The sequence below is a fragment of the Ranitomeya variabilis genome, chromosome 7 (assembly GCF_051348905.1).
Source record: "Ranitomeya variabilis isolate aRanVar5 chromosome 7, aRanVar5.hap1, whole genome shotgun sequence".
NCBI lineage: Eukaryota > Metazoa > Chordata > Amphibia > Anura > Dendrobatidae > Ranitomeya > Ranitomeya variabilis.
The window spans coordinates 1,266,496-1,289,861 of NC_135238.1; positions in this window are offsets into that span (position 1 = coordinate 1,266,496).

Here is a 23,366-nt window from a genome sequence, read left to right on the forward strand (position 1 = left end):
ATCCCTAGTTAGACCGCACATGGAGTACTGTGTCCAGTTTTGGGCACCGGTGCTCAGGAAGGATATAATGGAACTAGAGAGAGTACAAAGGAGGGCAACAAAGTTAATAAAGGGGATGGGAGAACTACAATACCCAGATAGATTAGCGAAATTAGGATTAATTAGTCTAGAAAAAAGACGACTGAGGGGCGATCTAATAACCATGTATAAGTATATAAGGGGACAATACAAATATCTCGCTGAGGATCTGTTTATACCAAGGAAGGTGATGGGCACAAGGAGGCATTCTTTGCGTCTGGAGGAGAGAAGGTTTTTCCACCAACATAGAAGAGGATTCTTTACTGTTAGGGCAGTGAGAATCTGGAATTGCTTGCCTGAGGAGGTGGTGATGGCGAACTCAGTCGAGGGGTTCAGGAGAGGCCTGGATGTCTTCCTGGAGCAGAACAATATTGTATCATACAATTATTAGGTTCTGTAGAAGGGTGTAGATCTGGGGATTTATTATGATGGAATATAGGAATATAGGCTGAACTGGATGGACAAATGTCTTTTTTCGGCCTTACTATGTTACTATGTTACTATGTTACATACAAAGATATGAATACATGTATGTTAACCCAAATTATTGTATCCTAATTATCAATGCGCATTTATAAACTGTTAAATTTAATATTTGAATATTCCCCAAATACACATGACCTAACACTTTGTAAACCATTCTATAGATAGAAGGACTCATAAGAAACCTTATATTTGGTGCAAGGGTTTGCAATTGTAACTGAACCCTGAAACTTTGGCCTAAAGAATTCCTTTTACTTGCAAAGGCCGAGGGCTTCTCAAAAGTTCTTCCTACTGAGGTTACCAGTTTTAAACTGAAACAGGGGTGTATGGTATCCTTTTTATTAGCCCACAGTTCAGATGTCATTTCACGCCATGCAGTAAAATAAATATAAATATATATATATATAGATATAGATATATCTATCTATATATAGATAGATATATAGATATCTATATAGATATCTATATACTGTATATATATATATAGATACAGTTAGGTCCATATATACACTCACCGGCCACTTTATTAGGTACACCATGCTAGTAACGGGTTGGACCCCCTTTTGCCTTCAGAACTGCCTCAATTCTTCGTGGCATAGATTCAACAAGGTGCTGGAAGCATTCCTCAGAGATTTTGGTCCATATTGACATGATGGCATCACACAGTTGCCGCAGATTTGTCGGCTGCACATCCCAAAGATGCTCCATACAAGGCAGGATGGATCCATGCTTTCATGTTGTTTACGCCAAATTCTGACCCTACCATCCGAATGTCGCAGCAGAAATCGAGACTCATCAGACCAAGCAACGTTTTTCCAATCTTCTACTGTCCAATTTCGATGAGCTTGTACAAATTGTAGCCTCAGTTTCCTGTTCTTAGCTGAAAGGAGTGGTACCCGGTGTGGTCTTCTGCTGCTGTAGCCCATCTGCCTCAAAGTTCGACGCACTGTGCGTTCAGAGATGCTCTTAGGCCTACCTTGGTTGTAACGGGTGGCGATTTGAGTCACTGTTGCCTTTCTATCAGCTCGAACCATTCTGCCCATTCTCCTCTGACCTCTGGCATCAACAAGGCATTTCCGCCCACAGAACTGCCGCTCACTGGATTTTTTTTCTTTTTCGGACCATTCTCTGTAAACCCTAGAGATGGTTGTGCGTGAAAATCCCAGTAGATCAGCAGTTTCTGAAATACTCAGACCAGCCCTTCTGGCACCAACAACCATGCCACGTTCAAAGGCACTCAAATCACCTTTCTTCCCCATACTGATGCTCGGTTTGAACTGCAGGAGATTGTCTTGACCATGTCTACATGCCTAAATGCACTGAGTTGCCGCCATGTGATTGGCTGATTAGAAATTAAGTGTTAACAAGAAGTTGGACAGGTGTACCTAATAAAGTGGCCGGTGAGTGTATATTTGGACAGAGACAACATTTTTCTAATTTTGGTTATAGACATTACCACAATGAATTTTAAACAAAACAATTCAGATGCAGTTGAAGTTCAGACTTTCAGCTTTCATTTGAGGGTATCCACATTAAAATTAGATGAAGGGTTTAGGAGTTTCAGCTCCTTAACATGTGCCACCCTGTTGTTAAAGGGACCTAAAGTAATTGGACAATTGACTCCAAGGCTATTTCATGGACAGGTGTGGGTAATCCCTTCTTTATGTCATTCTCAATTAAGCAGATAAAAGGCCTGGGGTTGAGTTGAGGTGTGGTGCTTGCATTTGGAAGGTTTTGCTGTGGAGTAAACATGTGGTCAAAGGAGCTCTCCATGCAGGTGAAACAAGCCATCCTTAAGCTGCGAAAACAGAAAAAACCCATCCGAGAAATTGCTACAATATTAGGAGTGGCAAAATCTACAGTTTGGTACATCCTGAGAAAGAAAGAAAGCACTGGTGAACTCAATGCAAAAAGACCTGGCGCCCACGAAAGACAGCAGTGGTGGATGATGGCAGAATAATCTCCATGGTGAAGAGAAACCCCTTCACAACAGCCAACCAAGTGACCAACACTCTCCAGGAGGTCGGCGTATCAATATCCAAATCTACCATAAAGAGAAGACTGCATGAAAGTAAATACAGAGGGTTCACTGCACGGTGCAGCCACTCATAAGCATCAAGAAGAAAAAGGCTAAAAACATCTAAAAAAGCCAGCACATTTCTGGAAGAACATTCTGTGGACAGATCAAGATCAAGATCAGCCTCTACCAAAATGATGGAAAGAGAAAAGTATGGCGAAGGCGTGGTACAGCTCATGATCCAAAGCATACCACATCATCTGTAAAACCCGGCGGAGGCAGTGTGATGGCTTGGGCATGCATGGCTGCCAGTGGCACTGGGTCACTAGTGTTTATGGATGATGTGACACAGGAATGAATTCTGAGGTCTTCAGAGCCGCCATACTGTGTGCTCAGATCCAGCCAAATGCAGCCAAATTGATTGGTCGTCATTTCATACTACAGATGGACAATGACCCAAAACATAAAGCCAAAGCAACCCAGGAGTTTATTAAAGCAAAGAAGTGGAATATTCTGGAATGGCCAAGTCAGTCACCTGATCTCAACCCAATTGAGCAGCATTTCACTTGTTAAAGACTAAACTTCAGACAGAAAGGCCACAAACAAACAGCAACTGAAAACCACCGCAGTGAAGGCCTGGCCGAGCATCAAAAAGGAGGAAACACAGCGTCTGGTGATGTCCATGAGTTCAAGACTTCAGGCAGTCATTGCCAACAAAGGGTTTTCAACCGAGTACTAGAAATAAACATTTTATTTAAAATTATTGAATCTGTCCAATTACTTTTGGTCCCTTTAAAAACAGGGTGGCACATGTTAAGGAGCTGAAACTCCTAAACCCTTCATCCAATTTTAATGTGGATTCCCTCAAATGAAAGCTGAAAGTCTGAACTTCAACTGCATCTGAACTGTTTTGTTTAAAATTCATTGTGGTAATGTCTAGAACCAAAATTAGAAAAATCTTGTCTCTGTCCAAATATATATGGACCTAACTGTATATAGATATCTATATATATAGATATCTATATAGATATATATCTATATATTTAGTACCATGCAAAGAATTATCTCTGCATTATGTTACAGAAATGTTAATAGTACACAAATTTTAGATTGTTAGTTATGTATTATTTCTTTTAAGTGTTAAATTTATATATAAAATCATGCAATTATTATAACTTCCTGTGTAAATAAAAAAATATTTAGAATTGAGAGTCCTCAGTGGTTGATACCTTTTAATGGCTAACTGAAAAGATGGTAACAAATTGCAGCTTTCGAGACTACTCAGGTCCCTTCATCAGGCATAGGCAGGTCTATGCCTGATGAAGAGACGTATGTAGTCTCGAAAGCTTGCAATTTGTTACCATCTTTTCAGTCAGACATTAAAAGGTATCAACCACTGAGGACTCTCAATTCTAAATATTTTTCTATCTACTGGCTAACACGGTACCCAGATATATTTCTTTCCTGTGTAAATAAAGACATAAATCCATGTAAGAGGGTTATGATCAATTCCTGCTTTGAAATGAAAATTCTAAGGAAAAATAAAAGATAAAGGTTAATTTCATATTCATTCAGAAACAAAATAATTTAAATATCTTATAAATATGTATATATTTAATATGCAGTATGTATTTAATGTAGTTCTAAGTATTATTACTGGAGTGAATTTTGATTATTTCACTATACATATAAAAATACAGTTATACAATCTCTACTTATACAAATATTCTACAGTATTTACTGTATACTTTATGTATAGATAGAACTTCAGAATTACTGTTTAAAATAATTACTAAATAATACATTGTATAACACATTTACACAACATATAATATAATTACATTTTTAGCAAATCTTATCTCCCTGTCGATAATGTCTTGAAAAGCTCGATTTAAAATCGTCATTTTTAGACTTCTGGATTCTTTGAAAAGCTCTGATAATGGAGTCTTCAGCTTACCTTCCATAATGTGGCTTTGTGAAGACACCTGCTCCTGTTTGTCAATTTATGCCATTTGTCTTACAGAGAGATCTGAACCTTGAATTTTTAACTCTTTCTGTGCAACTTCTTCAGTGCACTCTTGCATCTTTTGGTAGGGCTTATAACAAATATGTAATTTTCTTTGTACTTCATGGATTTGATTTAGGGGATAACTCAGTTTTGGAGATTTCGCTTTTGGCTTTTGGTAAAATGTTACTCTGTTTTCAAAAACTTAGTATGATTTATTTTCCTTTCAAGATTCTCATGTTTTCTAGAAAAATCAAGGGATTGCGCACATTCAAATAATCTTTTTGTGACGCAATAACACGAGATAAAAACTTTAGGAATCCAAATTTCTTTACAAAACAATTTATCATTGATTGTGTATTGAAATTTGTAATGACAATTCTGTACAACCTTTCAAATATGGACATGAATGTAAAAGTACATTCTTTCCGGCCAATCCTTTATTTTAGAAGATGATCAATTTCTGGATACTCTTCTTTTAATTCATAGAATATCAGAATTCTTAATCCTTCTATATCGGTTACCGTATATACTCGAGTATAAGCCGACCCGAGGGATGCTATACTGGAGTATCTGATGAGGAATAACCTCATGACCCAGTATCAGCACGGGTTTACTAGGGACCGTTCATGTCAGACTAATTTGATCAGCTTCTATGAAGAGGTAAGTTCCGGACTGGACCAAGGGAGCCCAGTGGATGTAGTGTATATGGACTTTTCCAAAGCTTTTGATATGGTGCCACACAAAAGGTTGATACATAAAATGAGAATAATGGGGATAGGGGAAAATATGTGCAAGTGGGTTGAGAGCTGGCTCAGGGATAGGAAACAAAGGGTGGTTATTAATGGAGCACACTCGGACTGGGTCACGGTTAGTAGTGGGGTACCACAGGGGTCAGTATTGGGCCCTCTTCTTTTTAACATATTTATTAATGACCTTGTAGGGGGAATTCAGAGTAGAATTTCAATATTTGCAGATGACACTAAACTCTGCAGGGTAATCAATACAGGGGAGGACAATTTTATATTACAGGATGAATTATGTAAACTAGAAGCTTGGGCTGATAAATGGCAAATGAGCTGTAATGGGGATAAATGTAAGGTCATGCACTTGGGTAGAAGTAATAAGATGTATAACTATGTGCTTAATTCTAAAACTCTGGGCAAAACCATCAATGAAAAAGACCTGGGTGTATGGGTGGATGACAAACTCATATTCAGTGGCCAGTGTCAGGCAGCTGCTACAAAGGCAAATAAAATAATGGGATGCATTAAAAGAGGCATAGATGCTCATGAGGAGAACATAATGTTACCTCTATACAAGTCACTAGTGCGACCACACTTAGAATACTGTGCACAGTTCTGGTCTCCGGTGTATAAGAAAGACATAGCTGAACTGGAGCGGGTGCAGAGAAGAGCGACCAAGGTTATTAGAGGACCGGGGGGTCTGCAATACCAAGATAGGTTATTACACTTGGGGCTATTTAGTTTGGAAAAACGAAGACTAAGGGGTGATCTTATGTTAATGTATAAATATATGAGGGGACAGTACAAAGACCTTTCTGATGATCTTTTTAATCATAGACCTGAGACAGGGACAAGGGGGCATCCTCTACGTCTGGAGGAAAGAAGGTTTAAGCATAATAACAGACGCGGATTCTTTACTGTAAGAGCAGTGAGACTATGGAACTCTCTGCCGTATGATGTTGTAATGAGTGATTCGTTACTTAAATTTAAGAGGGGACTGGATGCCTTTCTGGAAAAGTATAATGTTACAGGGTATATACATTAGATTCCTTGATAAGGCGTTGATCCAGGGAACTAGTCTGATTGCCGTATGTGGGGTCGGGAAGGAATTTTTTTCCCCATGATGGAGCTTACTCTTACCACATGGGTTTTTTTTGCCTTCCCCTGGATCCACATGTTAGGGCATGCTAGGCTATGGGTTGAACTAGATGGACTTAAAGTCTTCCTTCAACCTTAATAACTATAAGCCGACCCCCCTAATTTTGCCACAAAAAACTGGGAAAACTTATTGACTCGAGTATAAGCCTAGGGTGGAAAATGCAGCAGCTACCGGTGAATTTCAAAATTAAAAATAGATGCTCCATACCGTTCATTATGGCCCCATAGATGCTCGACATAAAGCTGTGCCACATATAATGCTCTGCACCGTTCATTATGGCCCCATAGATGCTCCACATAAAGCTGTGCCATATATAATGCTCTGCACAGTTCATTATGGCCCCATAGATGCTCCATAGAAAGCTGTGCCATATACAATGTTCTGCACCTTTGATTATGGCCCCATAGATAGCTGTGCCATATATAATGCCCTGCACCTTTGATTATGGCCCCATAGATAGCTGTGCCATATATAATGCTCTGCACCTTTGATTATGGCCCCATAGATAGCTGTGCCATATACAATGCTCTGCACCTTTGATTATGGCCCCATAGAAAGCTGTGCCATATATAATGCTCTGCACCTTTGATTATGGCCCCATAGATAGCTGTGCCATATAGAATGCTCTGCACCTTTGACCTTTGATTATGGCCCCATAGATGCTCCACATAAAGCTGTGCCTTATATATAATGCTCTGCACCGTTGCCCCATAGATGCTCCACATAAAGCTGTGCCTTATATATAGTGCTCTGCACCGTTGCCCCATAGATGCTCCACATAAAGCTGTGCCTTATATATAGTGCTCTGCACTGTTGCCCCATAGATGCTCCACATAAAGCTGTGCCTTATATATAATGCTCTGCACCGTTGCCCCATAGATGCTCCACATAAAGCTGTGCCTTATATATAGTGCTCTGCACCGTTGCCCCATAGATGCTCCACATAAAGCTGTGCCTTATATATAATGCTCTGCACCGTTGCCCCATAGATACTCCACATAAATCTGTGCCATTGCTGCTGCTGCTGCAATAAAAAAAACAAAACACATACTCACCTCTCTTGCTTGCAGCTCCTCAGCGTCCCGTCCTGGCGTCTCTCCGCACTGACTGATCAGGCAGAGGGCGGCGCGCACACTATATGCGTCATCGCGCCCTCTGACCTGAACAGTCAGAACAAGAGGACGCGAAGACTGAGCGGCGCCCGGCGGGTGGAACGAGGGAAGGTAAATATGTAATACTTACCTGCTCCCGGCGTCCCACTCCTTCCCCCGGACAGCTGGTCTTCGGTGCCGCAGCCTCTTCCTCTGTCAGCGGTCACCGGCACCGCTGATTAGAGAAATGAATTATGCGGCTCCGCCCCTATGGGAGGTGGAGCCGCCTATTCATTTCTCTAATGAGCGGTCCCATGTGACCGCTGAACAGGGGAAGAGCTGCGGCACCGAAGACCGTGGGACGGGCAGGGGGAGCGCCAGGAGCCCCGGAAGCAGGTAAGTATGCCTCAGCGCCCTCTCCCCCTCACCCGCCGACCGTGACTCGAGTATAAGCCGAGGGGGCACTTTCAGCCCAAAAATTTGGGCTGAAAATCTCGGCTTATACTCGAGTATATACGGTAATTCTTCGTAGCACTCATCATCATTCTGAATTTTCAATAATAACCTTCTGGAAAAAGTTGCAGTAAGCCACATTTTAATTAACTGATTTAACTGATTTTTCTCCTCATTAGTCAAATCAAACTTATTAGCAAAACTCTCAAATATATCTGAATTTAAGCACACATGGATTTTGTGATCATAAACAGGAATGATTTTGCATAATTTTAAGTTTTTCCCAACTTTAGTTTGGAGTTGGGCCTCTGATACATCTTCCATTTTTAGTGGCCCTTGTACATCTGTTCCTTGTACATCATCTTCGTCAGTTCTCATGTCTCCGCCATCTTTTTTTTTATCATGAGACACAAGGTCACCTTGAGTGGCCATTACAGTCACATGTCTCACATCTTGTTCTCTCTCCACATTAGTCAATCTTGGGAACATCACTAGTATCATCTGATACTATTTTTACACGGTCATTTTTGGATTTCTCTGACACAAACTTGTGAAATACGTCAACCAAATGTATAATAGTTTTCAATTTCTCTTTTTCTCTGGATATTAGCTTAGAATCTATCTTTAGATTTGCTATCTTGCATTCTGTATATAAACTCAGCCAAAAGATATCTAATTTAGACTCGTATAAAGTTAAAAATTTCAGCTGACTTGACTTAGAATATGAATTAATTAAATCCATTTTTCTTACCTTAAAATATCTCAGCTTGTAGTTCCTTTGTTGGACAACGCTGGGCTCTGGTCATCAGCACGTCTGTCTGTCTTCAGTACATCTGGCACTTGTACTTCTACTACTTGTCAATCCATCTGGCACCTGTTAGTCCTCCCTCGTAGGTTCTGTGTGATCCTTGTGACTTGAAGTGTTGTAGTGGCATTCCTGAAAACTTGCACAATTGATGTTTAGCGAAGCTCTTCTCTTCCCCCGTGTGCAAGGAGAAAGAAATCCACGCAAAAATACCACAAAAAAAATCAGATCTGGCTGGCTTGGCCAAATGTTAAATATGCTTACTTCACACATTTATTTAATCAGGACTCTTTACCAGATGCAATATTCTTAACCCCTTCATGACTCAGCCTATTTTGACCTTAATGACCTGGTCATTTTTTGCAATTCTGACCAGTGTCCATTTATAAGGCTATAACTCAGGAATGCTTAAACGGATCCTAGCGGTTCTGAGATTGTTTTTTCGTGACATATTGGGCTTCATGTTAGTGATAAATTTAGGTTGATAATTTTTGCGTTTACTAGTGAAAAAAATGGAAATTTGGCTAAAATGTTGAAAATTTTGCATGTTTCAAATTTTGAATTTTTATTCTGTTAAGAGAGTTATGTGACACAAAATAATTAATAAATAACATTACCCACATGTCTACTTTACATCAGCACAATTTTGGAAACAAAATTTTTTTTTGTTAGGAAGTTATTAAGTGTTAAAATTTGACCAGCGATTTCTCACTTTTACAACGAAATATACAAAACCATTTTTTTAGGGACCACCTCACATTTGAAGTCAGTTTGAAGGGTCTATATGGCTGAAAATACCCAAAAGTGACACCATTCTAAAAACTGCACCCCTCACTGTGCTCAAAACCACATTCAAGAAGTTTATTAACCCTTCAGGTGCTTCACAGCAGCAAAAGCAACATGGATGGAAAAAAATGAACATTTAACTTTTTAGCCACAAAAATGATCTTTTAGCAACAATTTTTTTATTTTCCCAAGGGTAAAAAGAGAAACTGGAGCCCAAAAGTTATTGTACAATATGTCCTGAGTACGCCGATACCCCATATGAGGGGTAAACCACTGTTTAGGTACACGGCAAGGTTTGGAAGGGAAGGAGCGCCATTTGACTTTTGAATGAAAAATTAGCTCCAATTGTTAGCGGACACCATGTCGCGTTTGGAGAGCCCCTGTGTGCCTAAACAATGGTGATCCCCCACAAGTGACCCCATTTTGGAAACTAGACCCCCAAAGGAACTTATCTAGATGCATAGTGAGCACTTTGAACCCCCAGGAGCTTCACAATTTGATCCGTAAAAATGAAAAAGTACCGTATATACTCGAGTATAAGCCGAGATTTTCAGCCCAAATTTTTTGGCTGAAAGTGCCCCCTCGGCTTATACTCGAGTCACGGTCTGTGGCAGGGTCGGCGGGTGAGGGGGAGAGGGCGCTGAGGCATACTTACCTAGTCCCGGCGATCCTGACGCTCCCCCTGCCCGTCCCACGGTCTCCGGGTGCAGCAGCCTCTTCCCCTGAGCGGTCACGTGGGACCGCTCATTAGAGAAATGAATAGGCTGCTCCACCTCCCATAGGGGCGGAGCCGCCTATTCATTTCTCTAATGAAGCGGTGCCGGTGACCGCTGACAGAGGAAGAGGCTGCGGCACCGAACACAGGCAGGGGGAAGGAGCGGGACGCCGGGAGCAGGTAAGTATGTCATATTCACCTGTCCTGGTTCCACACGCCGGGCGCTGTCTCCATCTTCCCGGCGTCTCTCTCTCCTCACTGACTGCAGGCAGAGGGCGCGATGACGCATATACTGTGCGCGCCGCCCTCTGCCTGATCAGTCAGTGCAGGGAGACGCCGGGAAGATGGCGCCGAGAAGCTGCAAGCAAGACAGGTGAGTATGTGTTTTATTATTTTTATTGCAGCAGCAGCAGCACAGCTATGGGGCAATAATGGACGGTGCAGAGCATTATATGGCAGAGCTATGGGGCAATGGTGCAGAGCACTATATGGCACAGCTATGGGGCAGTAATGGTGCAGAGCACTGTATGGCACAGCTATGGGGCAGTAATGGTGCAGAGCACTATATGGCACAGCTATGGGGCAGTAATGGTGCAGAGCACTGTATGGCACAGCTATGGGGCAGTAATGGTGCAGAGCACTATATGGCACAGCTATGGGGCAGTAATGGTGCAGAGCACTGTATGGCACAGCTATGGGGCAGTAATGGTGCAGAGCACTGTATGGCACAGCTATGGGGCAATAATGGTGCAGAGCACTATATGGCACAGCTATGGGGCAGTAATGGTGCAGAGCACTGTATGGCACAGCTATGGGGCAATAATGGTGCAGAGCACTATATGGCACAGCTATGGGGCAGTAATGGTGCAGAGCACTGTATGGCACAGCTATGGGGCAATAATGGTGCAGAGCACTATATGGCACAGCTATGGGGCAATAATGGTGCAGAGCACTATATGGCACAGCTATGGGGCCATAATGAACAGTATGGAGCATCTATTTTTATTTTTGAAATTCACCGGTAGCTGTTGCATTTTCCACCCTAGGCTTATACTCGAGTCAATAAGTTTTCCCAGTTTTTTGTGGCAAAATTAGGGGGGTCGGCTTATACTCGGGTCAGCTTATACTCGAGTATATACGGTACTTTTTTTCACAAAAAATTCCTTTTAGCCTCAATTTGTCCATTTCCACATAGGCAACAGGATAAAATGGATCATAAAATTTATTGGGCAATTTCTCCTGAGTACACCAATACCTCACATGTGGGGGTAAACCACTGTTTGGGCACACGGCAGGGCTTGGAAGGGAAGGAGCGCCATTTGACTTTTTGAATGAAAAATTAGCTCCAATCGTTAGCGGACACCATGTCGCGTTTGGAGAGCCCCTGTGTGCCTAAACATTGGAGCTCCCCCATAAGTGACCCCATTTTGGAAACTATACCTCCCAAGGAACTAATCTAGATGTGCGATGACCACTTTAAACCCCCAAGTGCTTCACAGAAGTTTACAACGCAGAGCCGTGAAAATAAAAAATCATTTTTCTTTCCTCAAAAATTATGTTTTAGCAAGTATTTTTGTATTTTCACAAGGGTAACAGGAGAAATTGGACCCCAATAGTTGTTGCCCAGTTTGTCCTGAGTACGCTGATACAACATATGTGGGGGTAAACCACTGTTTGGGCACACGTCGGGGCTCGGAAGGGAAGTAGTGACGTTTTGAAATGCATACTTTGATGGAATGGTCTGCTGGCGTCATGTTACGTTTGCAGAGCCCCTGATGTGCCTAAACAGTAGAAACCCTCCACAAGTGACCCCATTTTGGAAACTAGACCCCCCAAGGAACTTATCTAGATGTGTGGTGACCACTTTGAACCCCCACGTACTTCACATAAGTTTATAATGCAGAGCCGTGAAAATAAAAAAATGCTTTTTTTTCCCTCAAAAAATATTTTTAGCCTGCAATTTTTTATTTTCACAAGGGTAACAGGAGAAATTGGTCCCAAAAGTTTTTGTCCAGTTTGTCCTGAGTACGCTGATACCCCATATGTGGGGGTAAACCACTGTTTGGGCACACGTCGGGGCTCGGAAAGGAAGTAGTGACGTTTTGAAATGCAGACTTTGATGGAATAGTCTGCGGGCATCATGTTGCGTTTGGAGAGCCCCTGATGTGCCTAAACAGTGGAAACCTCCCAATTCTAACTCCAACCCTAACCCCAACCCTACCCCTAATCCCAACCCTAATCCTAACCCTACCCCTAATCCCAACCCTAACTTTAGCACCAACCCTAACCCTCCATCAGCAGGGCAGGGGAGGACATCAGCGGAGCAGGGGAGGACATCAGCAGGGCAGGGGAGGACATCAGCAGGGCAGGTGAGGACATCAGCGGGGCAGGGGAGGACATCAGCGGGGCAGGGGAGGACATCAGCAGGGCACAGGAGGACATCAGCAGGGCAAGGGAGGACATCAGCGGAGCAGGGGGCGATCCACAGGGCAGGGGGGACATTAGCGGGGCATGGGAGGACATCAACGGGGCAGAGGGGACAGCAGCGGGGAAGTGGAGGACAACAGCAGAGCAGGGTAGGACAGCAGTGGGGCAGGGGAGGACAGCAGCGGGGCAGGGGAGGACAGCAGCGGGGCAGGGGAGGACAGCAGCGGGGCAGCGGGGACATCAGCGGGGCAGGGGGCGATCCGGGGGGGGCAATCAGGGGGGAGATCAGTGGGGAAGATCGGGGGCAATCAGTGAGGAAGATCAGGGGGGCGATCAGTGGGGAAGATCAAAGGGGCGATCAGTGGGGAAGATCAGGGGGGCAATCAGTGGGGAAGATCAGGGGGGTGATCAGTCGGGAAGATCAGTGGGAAAGATCAGGGGGGCAGGTCAGGGGGGTGATCAGTGGGAAAGATCAGGGGGGCAGGTCAGGGGGGTGATCAGGAGGGAAGATCAGTGGGGAAGATCAGGGGGCGATCAGTGGGGAAGATCATTGGGGAAGATCAGGGGGGCGATCAGTGGGGAAGATCAGGGGGGCAATCGGGAAGATCAGGGGGGCGACCAGTGGGGAAGATCAGGGGGGCGATTAGTGGGGAAGATCAGGGGGCGATCAGTGGGGAAGATCAGGGGGGCAATCAGTGGGGAAGATCAGGGGGGCAATCAGTGGGGAAGATCAGAGGGGCGATCAGTGGGGAAGATCAGTGGGAAAGATCAGGGGGGCAGGTCAGGGGGGTGATCAGTGGGGAAGATCAGGAGGGAAGATCAGTGGGGAAGATCAGGGGGGCGATCAGTGGGGAAGATCAGGGGGGCGATCAGTGTGGAAGATCAGGGGGCGATCAGTGGGGAAGATCAGGGGGCGATCAGTGGGGAAGATTAGGGGGGCGATCAGTGGGGAAGATCAGGGGGGCGATTAGTGGGGAAGATCAGGGGGCGATCAGTGGGGAAGATCAGGGGGGCGATCAGTGGGGAAGATCGGGGGGGCGATCAGTGGGGAAGATCAGGGGGGCGATCAGTGGGGAAGATCAGTGGGAAAGATCAGGGGGACAGGTCAGGGGGGTGATCAGTGGGGAAGATCAGGGGGGCGATCAGTGGGGAAGATCAGGGGGGCGATCGGTGGGGAAGATCAGGGGGGCGATCGGTGGGGAAGATCAGGAGGGCGATCAGTGGGGAAGATCAGGGGGCGATCAGTGGGGAAGATCAAGGGGGCGATCAGTGGGGAAAATTAGGGGGGCGATCAGTGGGGAAGATCAGGGGGCGATCAGTGGGGGAAGATCAGGGGGGCGATCAGTAGGGAAGATCAGGGGGGCGATCAGTGGGGAAGATCAGTGGGAAAGATCAGGGGGCGATCAGTGGGGAAGATCAGGGGGAAGATCAGGGGGAAGATCGGGGGGAAGATCAGGGGGGAAGATCAGGGGGGAAGATCAGGGGGGAAGATCAGGGGGGAAGATCAGGGGGGAAGATCAGGGGGGAAGATCAGGGGGGCGATCAGTGGGGAAGATCAAGGGGGCGATCAGTGGGGAAGATCAGTGGGGCGATCAGTGGGGAAGATCAGGGGGGCGATCGGTGGGGAAGATCAGGGGGGCGATCAGTGGGGAAGATCAGGGGGGCGATCAGTGGGGAAGATCAGTGGGAAAGATCAGGGGGCGATCAGTGGGGAAGATCAGGGGGAAGATCGGGGGGAAGATCAGGGGGGCGATCAGTGGGGAAGATCAGGGGGGCGATCAGTGGGGAAGATCAGGGGGCGATCAGTGGGGAAGATCAGGGGGGCGATCAGTGGGGAAGATCAGTGGGGCGATCGGTGGGGAAGATCAGGGGGGCGATCGGTGGGGAAGATCAGGGGGGCGATCAGTGGGGAAGATCAGGGGGGCGATCAGTGGGGAAGATCAGGGGGGCGATCAGTGGGGAAGATCAGGGGGGAAGATCAGGGGGGCAGATCAGGGGGGCAGATCAGTGGGGAAGATCAGGGGGGGCGATCAGTGGGGAAGATCAGGGGGGCGATCAGTGGGGAAAATCAGGGGGGGCGATCAGTGGGGAAGATCAGGGGGGCGATCAGTGGGGAAGATCAGGGGGGCGATCAGTGGGGAAGATCAGGGGGGCGATCAGTGGGGAAGATCAAGGGGGCGATCAGTGGGGAAGATCAGGGGGCGATCAGTGGGGAAGATCAGTGGGAAAGATCAGGGGGGAAGATCAGGGGGGAAGATCAGGGGGGAAGATCAAGGGGGCAATCAGTGGGGAAGATCAGGGGGGCGATCAGTGGGGAAGATCAGGGGGGCGATCAGTGGGGAAGATCAGGGGGCGATCAGTGGGGAAGATCAGGGGGCGATCAGTGGGGAAGATTAGGGGGGCGATCAGTGGGGAAGATCAGGGGGGCGATTAGTGGGGAAGATCAGGGGGCGATCAGTGGGGAAGATCAGGGGGGCGATCAGTGGGGAAGATCGGGGGGGCGATCAGTGGGGAAGATCAGGGGGGCGATCAGTGGGGAAGATCAGTGGGAAAGATCAGGGGGACAGGTCAGGGGGGTGATCAGTGGGGAAGATCAGGGGGGCGATCAGTGGGGAAGATCAGGGGGGCGATCGGTGGGGAAGATCAGGAGGGCGATCAGTGGGGAAGATCAGCGGGCGATCAGTGGGGAAGATCAAGGGGGCGATCAGTGGGGAAAATTAGGGGGGCGATCAGTGGGGAAGATCAGGGGGCGATCAGTGGGGGAAGATCAGGGGGGCGATCAGTAGGGAAGATCAGGGGGGCGATCAGTGGGGAAGATCAGTGGGAAAGATCAGGGGGCGATCAGTGGGGAAGATCAGGGGGAAGATCGGGGGGAAGATCAGGGGGGAAGATCAGGGGGGAAGATCAGAGGGGCGATCAGTGGGGAAGATCAGGGGGGCGATCAGTGGGGAAGATCAGGGGGGCGATCAGTGGGGAAGATCAAGGGGGCGATCAGTGGGGAAGATCAGTGGGGCGATCAGTGGGGAAGATCAGGGGGGCGATCGGTGGGGAAGATCAGGGGGGCGATCAGTGGGGAAGATCAGGGGGGCGATCAGTGGGGAAGATCAGTGGGAAAGATCAGGGGGCGATCAGTGGGGAAGATCAGGGGGAAGATCGGGGGGAAGATCAGGGGGGCGATCAGTGGGGAAGATCAGGGGGGCGATCAGTGGGGAAGATCAGGGGGCGATCAGTGGGGAAGATCAGGGGGGCGATCAGTGGGGAAGATCAAGGGGGCGATCAGTGGGGAAGATCAGTGGGGCGATCGGTGGGGAAGATCAGGGGGGCGATCGGTGGGGAAGATCAGGGGGGCGATCGGTGGGGAAGATCAGGGGGGCGATCAGTGGGGAAGATCAGGGGGGCGATCAGTGGGGAAGATCAGGGGGGCGATCAGTGGGGAAGATCAGGGGGGAAGATCAGGGGGGAAGATCAGGGGGGCAGATCAGGGGGGCAGATCAGTGGGGAAGATCAGGGGGGAAGATCAGGGGGGAAGATCAGGGGGGGCGATCAGTGGGGAAGATCAGGGGGGCGATCAGTGGGGAAAATCAGGGGGGGCGATCAGTGGGGAAGATCAGGGGGGCGATCAGTGGGGAAGATCAGGGGGGCGATCAGTGGGGAAGATCAGGGGGGCGATCAGTGGGGAAGATCAAGGGGGCGATCAGTGGGGAAGATCAGGGGGCGATCAGTGGGGAAGATCAGTGGGAAAGATCAGGGGGGAAGATCAGGGGGGAAGATCAGGGGGGAAGATCAGGGGGGAAGATCAAGGGGGCAATCAGTGGGGAAGATCAGGGGGCGATCAGGGGGGCAGATCAGTGGGGAAGATCGGGGGGCGATCAGGGGGGAAAATCAGGGGGGCAGATCAGGGGGGTGATAAGTGGGGAAGATCAGGGGGCGATCAGGGGGGCGATCAGGGGGGAAGATCAGGGGGGCGATCAGTGGGGAAGATCAGTGGGGAAGATCAGGGGGGCGATCAGTGGGGAAGATCAGTGTGAAAGATCAGGGGGAAAGATCAGTGGGGAAGATCAGGGGGGCGATCAGTGGGGAAGATCAGGGGGCGATCAGGGAGGAAGATCAGGGGGGAAGATCGGGGGGGAAGATCGGGGGGGAAGATCGGGGGGGAGATCGGGGGGGAAGATCAGGGAGGCGATCAGTGGGGAAAATCAGGGGGGTGATCAGTGGGGAAGATCAGTGGGGAAGATCGGGGCGATCAGGGGGGTGATCAGTGGGGAAGATCAGGGGGGTGATCAGTGGGGAAGATCAGGAGGATCACTGGGGCGGGGGCTGTCAGGTGTGATGCAGCAGGAGGAAATGCAGCCGGCAGCAGCAGGGTGGGTGATCTCCGGGGCAGGGGGAGGGGGTGATCACCGGGGGGGCAAGAGGGAGGGAGCGAAGGTTGGGGGCGTGGAATCGCAAGGCAGTGGGGGAAGAGAAGCAGAGGGGAGTACCTGGCGGAGGCAGTGATGGCACCGGCGGCGGTAACTGCATAACTGCAGCGGCGGTGGCGATCGCAGTATGTGGCAGGGCAGCATGCAGGCACCTCGATGTTCAGCTTCCACGGAAGGCATGAAACATAAAATAGGAGAACCTATAAACAAAACTAGGCTTAATTAGTGGCGCTTCCCACAACAATATATAAACCAATCCGAATAAACGGAAGCAAAATGCCAAAATAAAATTTAAATACTTTATTGTAGACAATATTTAATAACAAAAAATGCAAAAATTAAAAAATGAAGATAGAACTGCACAATACAGCCGCTTTACTAGGTAAGAAACCCCCAGGAAGAAGCTGAACGCGAAACGCGCGTCGGGGACCCACGCCGCCATACTAGGTCGTATACCCTTCCATCTTTTACTCATTTAGAGACGCGTGCTCCAGCATTATTGAATGTATGCATTTCATGTGTCTGTCACAGTGTGACTATATTCTGGTATTTGCCTTGATTTGAGTACAGTACACTTTATTTATAGTCTGTTATTATTTGAGACTGCCACATTACAACTATATGGGATCTTTTGTTACCCTGCTAAATTTGATATATGATATGTGACAGTTTTTATGTTAGCACTTTGCACTTTATTCTGTGGTATTAATTTATCAGCAACTATCTATGTTCATTGTTAGCATCATATGTATAGCTTTTGGATAGTCATACTAATCTTCTAGAAATGAACCCATAGAGTTTTTTGTAGGCTTGAGATAAGCCACTTAAGATACAAAGAAGCCCTTGTAGCATCGATATGCGTGGGGCTCCAGTTCTCCCCAGCATTAGCACTTTATATTTGAACTACCTCATTTCTACTTGGCATCTTTGCACTTTGGGCTCCTTTGGAGTTTACTATCTGCCTCGCTCCTGGTCTTTAGGTGATATATTCCTTTACAACTTGGCTATTGTTTCTGGGTGGTATATCTTTATCTAATATGTGGTTATCTTACCCCCAGTTCTTTGGTTAACATCCTATAGGTTGTTTTGCTTTCATTGGAATTCTTATGGTGCATGAGGGGGCATACTCTGAGCCTAAATATTGTATATATTATACCTTTGTCCACAATACTGTTTGATGTCTGTATGGTATAATTTGGTGGTATGAGTATTTATTAGTGTACGTGTTTCAATTCATATGCACGCACCTTCTCTAAATATTTGTCACATTGTTCAGTGCTAAAATGACATTTGTCTCCAACTGTCTGGGGGGTTGCATGTAGCCTACTAGCTATGTGCTGTTTTTTCTGTTTTTAAATGTTTTTAAATGTATGTCTCGTTTTGATGTGCCTTTTTGAATAAAGTTGTTATCTTTTCATGGTCGATCCCAGTGTTATGCATATCCTTTTTCTTAGTTTTTCTTCATAGTCTTTCTCATATGCATATGGTTGATCCCTGACTCACTTATGCTTTGTGGTGCCCGCTACCTTTTTTGTCCACTTAAGATACAAGTAACATATATAATGGGGCATTATAGTGATTAATTATTTCTAGTGTATATATGGTGCTTAGCCTAATGGGCCTTAACTTAATGGTGACAGTTAGGATACAAAAGGGGTGTGCTACCTAGTAAAGCGCCTGTATTGTGCAGTTGTATCTTCATTTTTTAATTTTTGCATTTTTTGTTATTAAATATTGTCTACAATAAAGTATTTAAATTTAGTTTGGCATTTTGCTTCCGTTTATTCGGATTGGTTTATAAAATAGGAGAAGTAGTTACAAAGAGATTATCCATTTGAGATTCTGAATGGTAAATGGTGTCTCTTTGTCATGGAGTAGAAGTCATCATGGCTACCAGCTGTTCATTCCTTCTGTGAGTAGTCTGAAGTCCGGGGAGAGTGAAGGAGCAGGCAGGTGACAGCCCCCACCCTCCTGTGAGTCTCGGTTATATGTCCCATAGAGCACGTGTTCACTCTATATGGTGTTAACTTATATTCTGAGCTAAATATACAGGAATAGCTTCTGAACTGTCAGCGAAAGGCAATGTGCTCAGTACAGAATCGAGAATAAGAATAAGTAAAAAATAATTAATATTTAACAGGTACATACACGGGTCCCACACGGTGAGGGAGGTACATACACACACAGGTCACATATGGTGAGGGAGGTACATACAGTTATATGCAAAAGTTTGGGCACCCCTATTAATCCTAAGCTTAATGTTTTATAAAAATTGTTTTTTTTTTGCAACAGCTATTTCAGTTTCAAAACTGTCAAATGATCTGAAAACAAAGATTATTCAACATAGTTGTTCAGGGGAAGGATACAAAAAGCTGTCTCAGAGATTTAACCTGTCAATTTCCACTGTGAGGAACATAGTAAGGAAATGGAAGAACACAGGTACAGTTCTTGTTAAGGCCAGAAGTGGCAGGCCAAGAAAAACATCAGAAAGGCAGAGAAGAAGAATGGTGAGATCAGTCAAGGACAATCCTCAGACCACCTCCAGAGAGCTGCAGCATCAACTTGCTGCAGATGGTGTCACTGTGCATCGGTCAACTATACAACGCACTTTGCACAAGGAGAAGCTGTATGGGAGAGTGATGCGAAAGAAGCCGTTTCTGCAAGCACGCCACAAACAGAGTCGGCTGAGGTATGCAAAAGCACATTTGGAGAAGTCAATTTCTTTTTGGAAGAAGGTCCTGTGGACTGATGAAACCAAGATTGAGTTGTTTGGTCATACAAAAAGGCGTTATGCATGGCGGCAAAAAAACACAGCATTCCAAGAAAAACACTTGCCACCCACAGTAAAATTTGGTGGAGGTTCCATCATGCTTTGGGGCTGTGTGGCCAATGCCGGCATCGGGAATCTTGTTAAAGTTGAGGGACGCATGGATTCCTCTCAGTATCAGCAGATTCTTGATAATAATGTTCATGAATCAGTGACAAAGTTGAAGTTACGCAGGGGATGGATCTTTCAGCAAGACAATGATCTAAAACACCGCTCCAAATCTACTCAGGCATTCATGCAGAGGAATAATTACACTGTTCTGGAATGGCCATCCCAGTCCCCAGACCTGAATATCATTGAACATCTGTGGGACCATTTGAAGAGGGCTGTCCATGCTCGGCGACCATCAAACTTAACTGAACTGGAATTGTTTTGTAAAGAGGAATGGTCAAAAATACCTTCATCCAGGATCCAGGAACTCATTAAAAGCTACAGGAAGCGACTAGAGGCTGTTATTTTTGCAAAAGGAGGATCTACTAAATATTAATGTCCCTTTTCTGGTGAGGTGCCCATACTTATGCACCTGTCAAATTTTGTTTGAAAGCAGATTGCACATTTTCTGTTAGTACAATAAACCTCATTTCAAGGCAGAAACATTACTGTGTCCAACAGTTATTAGATATATGAAACTGAAATAGCTGTTGCAAAAAAAACCTATTTTTATAAAACATTAAGCTTAAGATTAATAGGGGTGCCCAAACTTTTTCATATAGCTGTACATGTAAGGTACTAGCTGGAACGCGGGATGCAGTGACGAGCAGGAGGAAGAGCAAGAGTTAACAGATCGGATGAAGGGTTTAAGAGTTTCAGCTCCTTAACATGTGCCACCCTGTTTTTAAAAGGACCAAAAGTAATTGGACAGATTCAATAATTTTAAATAAAATGTTTATTTTTAGTACTTGGTTGAAAACCCTTTGTTGGCAATGACTGCCTGAAGTCTTGAGCTCATGGACATCACCAGACGCTGTGTTTCCTCCTTTTTGATGCTCCCCAGGCCTTCACTGCGGTGGTTTTCAGTTGCTGTTTGTTTGTGGCCTTTCTGTCTGAAGTTTAGTCTTTAACAAGTGAAATGCTGCTCAATTGGGTTGAGATCAGGTGACTGACTTGGCCATTCAGGAATATTCCACTTCTTTGCTTTAATAAACTCCTGGGTTGCTTTGGCTTCATGTTTTGGGTCATTGTCCATCTGTAGTATGAAATGACGACCAATCAGTTTGGCTGCATTTGGCTGGATCTGAGCACACAGTATGGAGGCTCTGAATACCTCAGAATTCATTCCTGTGTCACATCATCAATAAACACTAGTGACCCAGTGCCACTGGCAGCCATGCATGCCCAAGCCATCACACTGCCTCCGCCGTGTTTTACAGATGACGTGGTATGCTTTGGATCATGAGCTGGACCACGCCATACTTTTCTCTTTCCATCATTCTGGTAGAGGTTGATCTTGGTTTCATCTGTCCAAAGAATGTTCTTCCAGAACTGTGCCGGCTTTTTAGATGTTTTTTAGCCTTTTTCTTCTTGATGCTTATGAGTGGCTGCACCGTGCAGTGAACCGTCTGTAGTTACTTTCATGCAGTCTTCTCTTTATGGTAGATTTGGATATTGATACGCCGACCTCCTGGAGAGTGTTGGTCACTTGGTCGGCTGTTGTGAAGGGGTTTCTCTTCACCATGGAGATTATTCTGCCATCATCCACCACTGTTGTCTTCCGTGGGCGCCCAGGTCTTTTTGCATTGATGAGTTCACCAGTGCTTTCTTTCCTTCTCAGGATGTACCAAACTGTAGATTTTGCCACTCCTAATAATGTAGCAATTTCTCGGATGGGTTTTTTCTGTTTTCGCAGCTTAAGGATGGCTTGTTTCACCTGCATGGAGAGCTCCTTTACCGCATGTTTACTTCACAGCAAAACCTTCCAAATGCAGCACCACACCTCAAATCAACTCCAGGCCTTTTATCTGCTTAATTGAGAATGACATAACGAAGGGATTACCCACACCTGTCCATGAAATAGCCTTGGAGTCAATTGTCCAATTACTTTTGGTCCCTTTAAAAACAGGGTCGCACATGTTAAGGAGCTGAAACTCCTAAACCCTTCATCCAATTTTATTGTGGATACCCTCAAATGAAAGCTGAAAGTCTGAACTTCAACTGCATCTGAATTGTTTGTTTTGTTTAAAATTCATTGTGGTAATGTCTATAACCAAAATTAGAAAAATGTTGTCTCTGTCCAAATATATATGGACCTAACTGTATATATAAAAAGATCACAGCAGCACATGTACATGAATCGGCCATGTGAAAACACAGACAAATATACATTTCTCAAAAATATTTTTTCATAAAACTTACAGTTAAGGATGAAATAGAGATTCTTAGCGCATAAATTGGCCAATTCATGTGTGCCCATCAACCACGGCAAGGTGATATCCCCGAGAAGTTTTATGAAAAAATATTTTTGAGAAATGTATATTTGTCTGTGTTTTCACATGGCCGATTCATGTACATGTGCTGCTGTGATCTTTTTTTATCTATCTGTTGCAGTTTGCAGCTTGCACGTGTTCACATTGGGAGTGCTGATTGTTTTTTTTCCTCTATTTGTATGGATGTGGCAGCATCCAGACTTATCTTGCACTCCTCCCATTGACCTTGCAGGTGGCGGTAATCAACTCTGCCTGCCCATAAATTGTAGGTTTAGCCCAGAGTGACATGTTTTGTCCAGAGTTGTAGGCTAGTGGCCCAAGAGTGGCACAGTAGTACACAGCGCAGGTGCCGGTTTTGAAGCCTAAAAAGCGCTGAGGGGGCGGCGCCGAAAGCCACTGAAGATTGGAGTGACGGCAAAGTAGCGGTTGAAGCTGGGGAGTGAGGACCCGCCTCCCTGTCTAAAGACAGGTATTTTGACTAAGTTTAAAAACGCTTTATTTTCGGAATACTTGAACCAAAAACTAAAAGAGCCACCTTGTTAGAATGCAGCATTACTGCTGCACAAGGTGGCTCTTTTAGTTTATAATGGCTGGAGGGGGGTGACAGTGGCCCTTTAACTGTAAGTTTTATGAAAAAAAAAAAAAAATTAAATTTTTTATGAAAAAATATTTTTGAGAAATGTATATTTGTCTGTGTTTTCACATGGCCGATTCATGTACATGTGCTGCTGTGATCTTTTTTTATCTATGTGTTGCAGTTTGCACGTGTTCACATTGGGAGTGCTGATTGTTTTGTTTATATATATATGTATATATATATGTGTATATATATATATATATATATATATATATATATATATATATATATAGCAATGCAGTAACTACAATGGGTGAAATAACAGGATAACTTATCAGTCTCTGGTTCCTGGA